Here is a 9,680-nt window from a genome sequence, read left to right as displayed (position 1 = left end):
TGGCTTTGAAGGGACCAGTCTTACGGGAGTAATCAAGTACACCAAATTAAGTACTTGCAAGTTCTGCTTGTCCCAAACAAGGCCATTAAAACAAGAAACACTACCACTTCCAGTTTCATTTAGGTTATCCAATGGTATTCAATAGCTTAATCTTTCCTAATTTTTGTAAACTAAGTTTGAGGAAGTAGCTATTTTAATGGGATAGAGTCAAAATTATGAAAAGGACTCGGAGACAAATTTTTAGGCTGGGCACAATATTGCTGTTAGCTTTGATACAGTTGGGTCCTGACTCAGGACAGCCCCATGTGTTGCAGAGTGGATAAGTTCCATGGGATTTTTGTGGTTGTAATCCTTTTGCAGAAGCAGTGTTCCAGGCTTTTCTTCTGCAGAGCCTCAGGCTAGGTCCAAACCTCCAACCTTTAGATTAGCTGCAAATTGATAACTGCCTTGTCACCTAGGTCCTGTGTACAATGGGTAGAATCATTGGGTGGAAACACTTTCTCTCAACTCTCTCTGCTTTAGGCATCTGAACCTGGTAGTATGGTAGTAGGGGTACTATCAGGAAAGAGGGAGGCAGAAGACAGAGTGCAAAATGAGAATAAGACAAAAGTAAGTTGTCTTCTTTTATGTACCACTATATATTGTGTTTAGAGCAGCTCTGTCCTCTCCATTCTCCTGGAAGCCAAGTTGGAGATGGAAAACAGCAATTTGGAATAGACGATATTTGATGTATATCCTAAAGAATTAATGAAGGAAAGATAGGCAAAAGGGACAATCTGAATTAACTCCCACCAAACATACACTAATTTTAGGAAACAATCTTTAGCACCTTGGCAACTCTATTTATGGGTAAAATGTGATGGACTGAAGAAGCTCTCTGTTTAATGATGGACCAAGATATAAGATATGTTCATGGATACTGGGCTGAAAGAGACTGCATGATGAATGGGTTTAATGGTCACTTCAACAACACAAAGGAGGTAACGATTCAGGGAAAACCTAAGGAAAGAAAAATTAAAGAGTGTGTTAAGGGAGAGTAAGTTCAGTTTGCTTATGGAATAGAGGTCATGGAGCATGAAGCTTAGTTGTGGATGATTAAAACTGAAAAGGATGGTTAGACACAGTGTGGGGAGGTCGTGACAACCAGACTAATAGTTTATACTTAATTCAGTAGGCAATGAGGAGTTTTTAATCATTGTTTTCATGCACTGTTGAAAGAGTGGTTGTGAGGAAAATTCAACTGAATAATGACAGAAAGTAGGCAAACCAATTAGGAGACCATCACAGTAGTCTAGGTGAGAGACAATGAGGATCTCAAAGAAAGGAATAGGTAGGTATGGGGGTGGAAAGGAAGTGGCTCTCAAACTTTAGTGTACTTTTGGAGTAATTGTTACACAGACTGCAAGGATTGTGTGTAGCCGAAGATTCTGGTTCGGTAGATCTGAATTTGAATTTCAGACAAACTTCTCTGCTGATGTAGGGATCACACTAGTCTGGAGACTGATGACTAGCCAAGAAGATGATGGCCTGACTGAGTAGGAAAGTCTGCATATGAGTTTCATGAATAAAATACACATCAAGGTATATCTGTCATATTGAAATAGTTTCAGAAGAATTTTGACTACACAGACTTTACCTATATCCTATTAATACATGCAATTATTTTACTTTGTTATAACATAGTTTAATAAAATTTATAGGCATAATTTGATTAGTTAGATTGTGTTTTCTCCTAGACATTTAGAAATATTTCACTTTCCTAAAGAACTGACTTGTTAAAATATTCCACTGAAATTGGTTCAAACCAAAAGTGATTTTATTTTCTTTACATTTTCATTATTTTAACCAAAAAAAAAAAAAAGCAAACTCACTGCTGTTGAGTCTGATCTGACTCATAACGACTCCTCCTTGGGTTTCTGAGGCAGTTATCTACGGAAGTAGATAGCCCAATCTTCCTTCTGAGGAGTGGCTGGTGGATTTGAACTGCCAGCCTTCTGGTTAGCAGTCAAATGTCTTAAGCACTGCTATAAGGAGCCCTGGTGGTGTAGTACTTAAAGTGGTCGGCTGCTAACCAAACCCATAAGGATATATATATACCATTTGTTCTTTAATTTTCATACGGGCCTTGATAATTACTATTAAAATCCATTTAGCTGTATACACACAAACACACACTATTGAATATATAGTAATTGGAACTGGAATAAGAGCTTTGGAGAATCCAGCATCAGTGTTGGGACTATATTCAATATTGGAATACAGTTCTAATATAAGTATGAGAACTATAACACGAGAGTTGTAGAATCTGGCATTCATGGATTTGTATTTGTAATAATTATGAAAATTTAAGTTATTGCCCTCCAATCAATGTCAGCTGATACAAAGCCAATCATTCTTTGGGCCAGAGATTTTCAGATATTTCAAGGGGGACTATTAGAGTGCCAGTGAGTTTCCCATACAATACAGAACGTGTGGGGGGGGAGACATGTTTGGGTCTAAAGTAATTTGAATGGTGGTTTTACATGTGCAAAATAATGTATAAACTCTTTAATGACAGTGTAGACAGATATTTTAGTTCTTCTAAACATCACTGTCAATTAAATGATGTATTTTTAGAATGGAATTTAGAATATAAAATTAAGATTTATTGAATTTGAAGATTTTAATTAAAACCTAATTTTCTGTGGTCAACTTTACCAGTACAAATGTTTCCACTTTGTAGTCTATTTCTAATCATGTTGTAACTTAATACCTTCTCCAATAGAAGAGAAAATGGTTCTTTAATCAGTTTAGTAATTTTTATTATATGGATATATTTTTAGTAAAACTTTCTACAAATTTTCTACCAAAAATGTCAACAATAATATATGAAAACGTCCATATAGTTCTTCCAATATTGCATAATTTATAAAGCATTAAATATGTAATATTTGCAGCAAATACCCTCAAGTAATGGTAACAGATCAGTATCAAAATAAAGTAATATATCTGTTAATTTTATTTCACTGAGTGAATTAAGGTAGAAAATGAACCTATTAACAGAATTTCTACATTAAAACGTTTTTTTTTTCACATTTGTAATTTGCTCCTTATAACATGGTTAATTATCTAGAAACTTTGATAACAAAACTCTTGTGTAATCATTTTAAATGTTTTCAAAGTAGATGTGTAATTGATCTTGGTGAGCAGTGCCATTTGATATACAAACCTGTGTCTTATGAGTATGACATTTGAAATGATCAAAGCTTTTTGTTGATTCTTTATTGTGGTCCTTAAAAAGGAAAATTATCCTTCCAATCAGTGTCAGCAGATGCAAAGTAATCATTCTTTGGACCAGAGACCTTCAGGTATTTGTAGGTTAAGGACCTCTGGTGGCATAGTGGATAAGGCTTGTAACCAGAAGGTCAGCGGTTCAAACCCACCATCTGCTCTGTGGAAGGAAGATGAGGCAAGCTACTTCAGTAAAGATTTATAGCCTTGGAAACCCAATGGGGGTCACTATGAATCAGAATCAACTCGATGGCAGTGAGTTCGGTTTGGTATAAGAGAACCAGTGAGTTGCCTAAGTTCTCACCCTTAATGTGGTTGAGAAACATTACACTGCAGTCAGTTGCTTTGTTCATTCTACCGTAGTGACTCTAGGCATAGCTTATTATCTTCATTTATGTCACCAATTATTTATTGTTCGTCTATTATATGTTAATATAAACATGTCTGGTTCCACTTCAGTGATTTCAGTACACTTTTGTTAATGAAAAGCAAAGATAATTGAACAAAACTGGAATGGGAGGAGGTGGGGGGAGAAGAGAGAAAGGAAGAAGGCATAAAGAAAATGAAATGAATCTAGAAGTTAAAAAATCATCCCACATTTTACTGTTTTAGCCTTAAATTTATCTGTGTCTCTGTCACATATTTTAGATTTAAATCCTCTACTATTTCTCTCGTCAACTACTAGACTCAAGTAGTCACAAGGTAGAGAGCTATCCCAAGGTATATTCAAGAACAGACCATAGTTTGATTCTTGTCCTACCAATATGTCTTAACCAATCAACATATCTTGGATCCAAATTTGAAATATGTGATAAAGAAATCTGTCACACCAATTCAAAATCAATAGGAATGGGCTAGGTTGTGTTTTCTAATTAGCCTCCAGAATTTGGGAAGTTGCCACATTTGCATCATCAAAGCAGCAAAACATTAAAGGCAAATCAATATTATCTAATATAAAAGAGTACAATCAATGAAATGTCACCATACTGAATCTTTTAATTTTTTTTTAAAAAAAGGAGTAAGTCTGCAAACCAGAATATATGATTATCTTTAGTCTAGCATAGATGTAGGTATCTTTTCAATACCGTGATTTTTCTTTGTAAGTTTTCTTTCCTCTACAGTTAGAGTGATCTGAAATAACTCTTCATATCATATCAATAGTCTGTCTTTTCTGTATTATAGGGTATTACTTGCCCTTGAAAATTTATTCATCTTGGTTTCCATGAGGTATTCTTATCTTATTTTTCTATATTAATACTGTAATGATAAGAAATATATTTCCAAACCTGCAGAATGGAAAGAGGAGACTAATTTCAATCAGTCTTAAACCAATCTGGGGCACTTCCATTACTTCTTTTTAATTTAAACTTTAGTGTAATTTGAATGTAGTGGCAATTTTTATGATTGATGAGATTATATAGTCCAGATTAACAAATGTTTACTTTGGTGTCTGTGCAAACACAGTCATTATTATGTTATCGCATTTATGCATGTTGGAAGTTATATTTAACTGAAAGAAAACTCACATTTTAAAAATTATAAAGTGTATTTAAATAACTCTGAATGAATCAGTTTGTAATTGAGTTTGTTATTGTTTGTTGATTTGTTATATAAATCACCTTCAATGATAAAACATTAACAGAGCTTTGACTTTCATTAATCCTTACATCATTCAACAAAGCATAATTAATAGTTGTTAAGCGATTTGAAACAACATTAAAAAAAATCAAGGAAAAACAAGTGTTGTCTTTCTCCGTTTCTCTGTCTCTTCTTTCTTTTGTGTCCGTTACCTATCTGTGTGATTATTAAACTTTCTTTTCTACATTATATGTATTTTGTATGACTGCAAAGTCATGGTAAAGCTCTTAAGATAAAAGGGTAAGTAAATCATTTAAATCTTGCAAAACCTATGCTTGGTATATAGCTATATATTTTCTCCAATAATATTAGAATTTTTGGTTGATTATTTCCTATGTATTTTAAGACGTATCTGGCATAGTCTCTCTAGCATTGTGTGATCTAATTGTGACTGTAGTTCTTCTGTGGTCATATATTTTCTTTAAAGCCAATAGAAGCAATTTGCACAGTAATTAAGATGATTTATCAACCATTGTTTTCAAGTGATTTAGACCATTTATCATAATTCTGAAGTGAGAAGACAGGCATTTTATACTTATGCTTTAAACTTTGGGGACTCTAATGTGAGGTTTTAAATTATAGATGCATTTCTTTTCATAAGGTTTTATAGGAATTTCAAATTACTAGGACAATGAAGACCAAAGAATTACATGTAAAATTTTAAATGAATGGAAATATGTTTCACATTAGAATTGGTGTCCCCTAATGATGAACCAGGAGCTCTGGTAGCATAGTGGCTAAAGCACTTGACTGCTAACCAGAAGGCTGGTGGTTCAAACCCACCAGCCACTCCTCGGAAGGAAGGTTGGGCAATCCTACTTCTGTAGTGATACTGCCTCGGAAACCCAAGGAGGGGTCGCTATGAGTCGGGGCCGACTCGATGGCACATAACAACAACAACAACAACAAAATGATGAACCAGTCAACTTCTAAGGAAAGCTGTTAGGGTTTCCCAATTTCTTGTGACCCAACAGAGAATATTAATCACATGGATGTCATATACCTGATCTGATGTGGCCAATAACATAGACAAGTGGTTGGGTTTGGACTGAGCATTTATGGTTATTTTGGTTGTACAATTTGACCCTGGTTAATTGAAATAGTATATTGGTAATTCTAAAACCAGTAGTCAAGTTAATAAGCACCTTCTTTGTACAAAAAGCAAAGTAATACACAACCTGTTCTATTGCTCTGGGAAATATAGAGCAAGAAAAAGTATATTCTCTATGTGCACAGATTGAAAATCTGCATAGACAAGGCATAAACCCTTAAAAGCCAAATAAAATTATATTCAAATATGTAGGAGGTATTGCAACACAATACAGATTTATACATAATTGAGGAATAGAAACACTTGATATAACATGTAGGACCCACTCTCATAGTTTTCCTATCCCCAGAGAGCTTCCTGAAACTTCCCCTCAGAAAACATATCTACTGTAAATAAATGAAAGTAATATAAAAATAATCTAAACGCAGTCCAAATTTTTAAATGAAACATTAGTGTTTTACCTAATATTACTAAGACATTATTCATGTCACACATCTCCAACTACTAATGAGCTACTGGTTCTTGTCATTTTCATGGTTATTATTGATCTGCATTGTCCAATAATGAAGGAGCTCTGGTGGCAGAGTGAATAAAGCACTTGACTGCTAATTGGAAGGTCAGTGGTTCAAACCCACCAGCTGCTCCATGGAAGGAAGATGAGGCGATCTACTTCTGTAAAGATTTACAGTCTTGGAAACCCAATGGGTGTTGCTGTGAGTCAGAAATGACTCAATGGCAGTGACTTTGGTTTTTGGTTTTGTCCGATAATGTAGCCACTAACTATTGAGCATTTGAAATCTGACAACTCTGAATTGAAATATGCCATAAGTGTAAAATACACAGTGATTTTTGAAGACTTCATATAAAAAAATGAATCCAAAATATTTGAATAGTTTTATAATCACTGTTGTTGTTGTTGTTGTTGTTGTTATGTGCCGTCGAGTCGGCCCCGACTCATAGCGACCCCTCCTTGGGTTTCCGAGGCAGTATCACTACGGAAGTAGGATTGCCCAACTTCCACTGGACATAGTTAAATACATAATTAAAATAAACTTTACTTCTTTTTTAATTTTCAAAATGGCAAACAGAACTTTTTAAATTCTGTAATATGGTTGGCATTATATTTCTATTGGGAAATCCATTTTATAGATAAAAAGAGACTTTTGCATTCAGAGGAAAAACTTTGATATAAGGTGACACAATTTTAGGGAAGTATCCATGTGAAAGGGGTCTTGTTTTAAAATATACCCTAACATCCCATCATTCAGCCCCTTCTTGTATACTTCCAGTGATGGGAAACTCACTACTTTAAAATTAGTACATTTTATGAAAAAAGAAAAAAAAAACTGTCAACAGTAATTGTTTGTCCTTTATTAACCTAAAATTCAGGTTCTAAATAATACCTACTCATTGATTCTTATTATTCACCTCACATCTACACATAATAATTCAAATCCCTACTCTGCATAATGGTCTTTTTAACAGTGTAGTCTTTGTTCCAGAAAGCTGGACCCTAATCATCCTGCTAATGAAGGCTAATTTTGCTTGAATAATTAGTTATTCATCTTGTAACAGTATCTCCTAATGTTTATTTGTATCTGCTTATTTTATTATTGTACCTAGTGATACTATGTTGTTGCTAGCATTTGTCCAGAAGTTAATAATATATTCAGATGTGGAATGCTGAAAAGTCAGTAAAATGGTGTTATTTAAAATTCCAAATAATTCAAGGGCTCGTTGAAATATTCATTTTGCTTCTTTAGTAATTAGTTATAAACCAAGTTATTTTTTTTAGGAAATATTTATTTATGGAGTTCCTACTATGTTTCAGGAATGACTCTAGGTTAAGCAAGGCAGATTCCTCACCATCATGGAGTGTTCAATGAACTCATCCCTTTGACTTTGTGCTTTGTACGCGTGCCTTTTTTGTGTTGCCAATTAAGCTAATGATGGAAATATTAAACAAGACAGAACAAGTAGAAAGCCTTTTGGCATCCACCTTGTCACTACCCTCAACAGTGGTCCAGACTAATTAATCAGAAATTTTGTTATTCAGAATGATACAACATTGTCCAATTAAAGGCTCAATTTCTCCATGTTCAACATTCACATTTCATGATTTTGTGACTTTGGTAAAACAAAGACTTAGGATTTCATATAGCATGTATTTTAACCTTCATAAACCATATTCTTTTAAAAGAAGAAACTTTTGAACTGGGCCGATGGATGGGTATGAATTTGAGAGAACATAATAAAAGCCAAGATTTATCGCTCATTTATTATTTGCTGGACAGATGAGTAAGATATTGACAGAAATTAATATTATCCAGCATTTATTATATACCAGACACCATTCTGACATCTTTGAGCCTCATAACAGCCATATGAGGTAGGTATTTTTCTGCCCATTGTAAAAGTAAAGAAACTGAGGCTGAGAGATGTTAAGTAAATTTTTCAATGTCCCTCAGCAAGTAAATGGTGTAGCCAAGTTTTAATCCAGACATTTGCATTCAAGATCTTACAGTTTTCACCAGGGGCAGAAAAGCATCCTAAAGGCCTTGAAGTACGGATAGCTGAACTCACAAATATCCCTACCTTATTTAAGGAGCATTTAAATAAGGTTGGACATTTCCTTGGGAACCAAGGCTATGGAAAGCCATGACTGGCATTCTGGAGTTTAGACCTTATTCTACTTTTACTGGGTATGTACGTAAGGTTCTTGAGCAGAGAAAGAGCATAATCTAAGGACTGTCTTTGGAACACAGTTACCTGATTTCAGTGCATGGTATGGAACTGTCAAGGCAGGCAGCATACTGTACACATGTCATAAGGTATTGCTTTAGACCTGTGTGAAGAATAGAAGAGATGGCCTCTCTGAGAATAGTGAATGAGTTGACAATTATTTTATTAGATATTATAGTTAAGGTGTTAAGGAAGAACATAATTTGTGTTTTAAGTCTGGGTGACTAAACAAAATGGCCTTATATTAAGAGAACTAGGAAAGTCATGGTGTAATCAGTTTGGACAAAAGCTATTGAACTCACTTCTGGACATGTTAAACTTCAAGTAGGAAATTGGCTGTGTATGAAGTGTCTAGATCGGCATTCAAGAGTAAGGTTACAGCAAAAGTTGATGATTTGGGAGGTATTATGGAAGTTATTATAGTTAAATTCCTGGAGGATAATACAATTTATTGTTGTTGTTGTTATGTGCCTTCGGGTCAGCCCCGACTCATAGCTACCCCTTCTTGGGTTGCTGAGGCAGTATCACTACGGAAGTAGATTGCCCAACCTTCCTTCCGAGGAGTGGCTGGTGGGTTTGAACGACCAGCCTTCTGGTTAGCAGTCAAGTGCCTTAGGCTCTATGCTACCAGAGCTCCTATACAATTTATTATAGAAGGAGTATTGGCGTAGTGACACAGAAGACCACATTTGGAGTCTGAAATTACTCTTTCAGTATGTGAAAGGAGGATCAGCTAGAAACGGAGCAGGTTGAGAAGAAAAGAGGTGAAGCCAGATGCAAAAAGATCCATGTTATTCACACTTCTAAGTGCTCACTAACAGTTATTTGGAATATAATTTCTCTCATCATATATTCACATAATTATGTAGAAGAGTGCAGTCACTCTTATTAAATATTGTTGTTGTTGTTATATGCCGTCGAGTCAGCCCCGACTCATAGCGACCCCTCCTTGGGTTTCCGAGGCAGTATCACTACGGAA

At 34.9% G+C, this 9,680-nt stretch overlaps 1 protein-coding gene across 1 annotated transcript in view; it reads left to right on the top strand.

The window, feature by feature from the left end:
• Positions 1-9,680, top strand: part of LOC103201376 (dystrophin-like) — a 2,052,823-nt gene that overhangs the window by 364,732 nt on the left and 1,678,411 nt on the right. The gene's annotated exons all lie outside the window — the stretch shown is intronic.

Source organism: Orycteropus afer, unplaced genomic scaffold (genome assembly GCF_000298275.1).
Source record: "Orycteropus afer afer isolate SDZICR_OR568_19922 unplaced genomic scaffold, OryAfe1.0 scaffold00148, whole genome shotgun sequence".
In the NCBI taxonomy this organism is placed as follows: domain Eukaryota; kingdom Metazoa; phylum Chordata; class Mammalia; order Tubulidentata; family Orycteropodidae; genus Orycteropus; species Orycteropus afer.
This window is presented reverse-complemented; position numbering and strand designations above follow the sequence as displayed.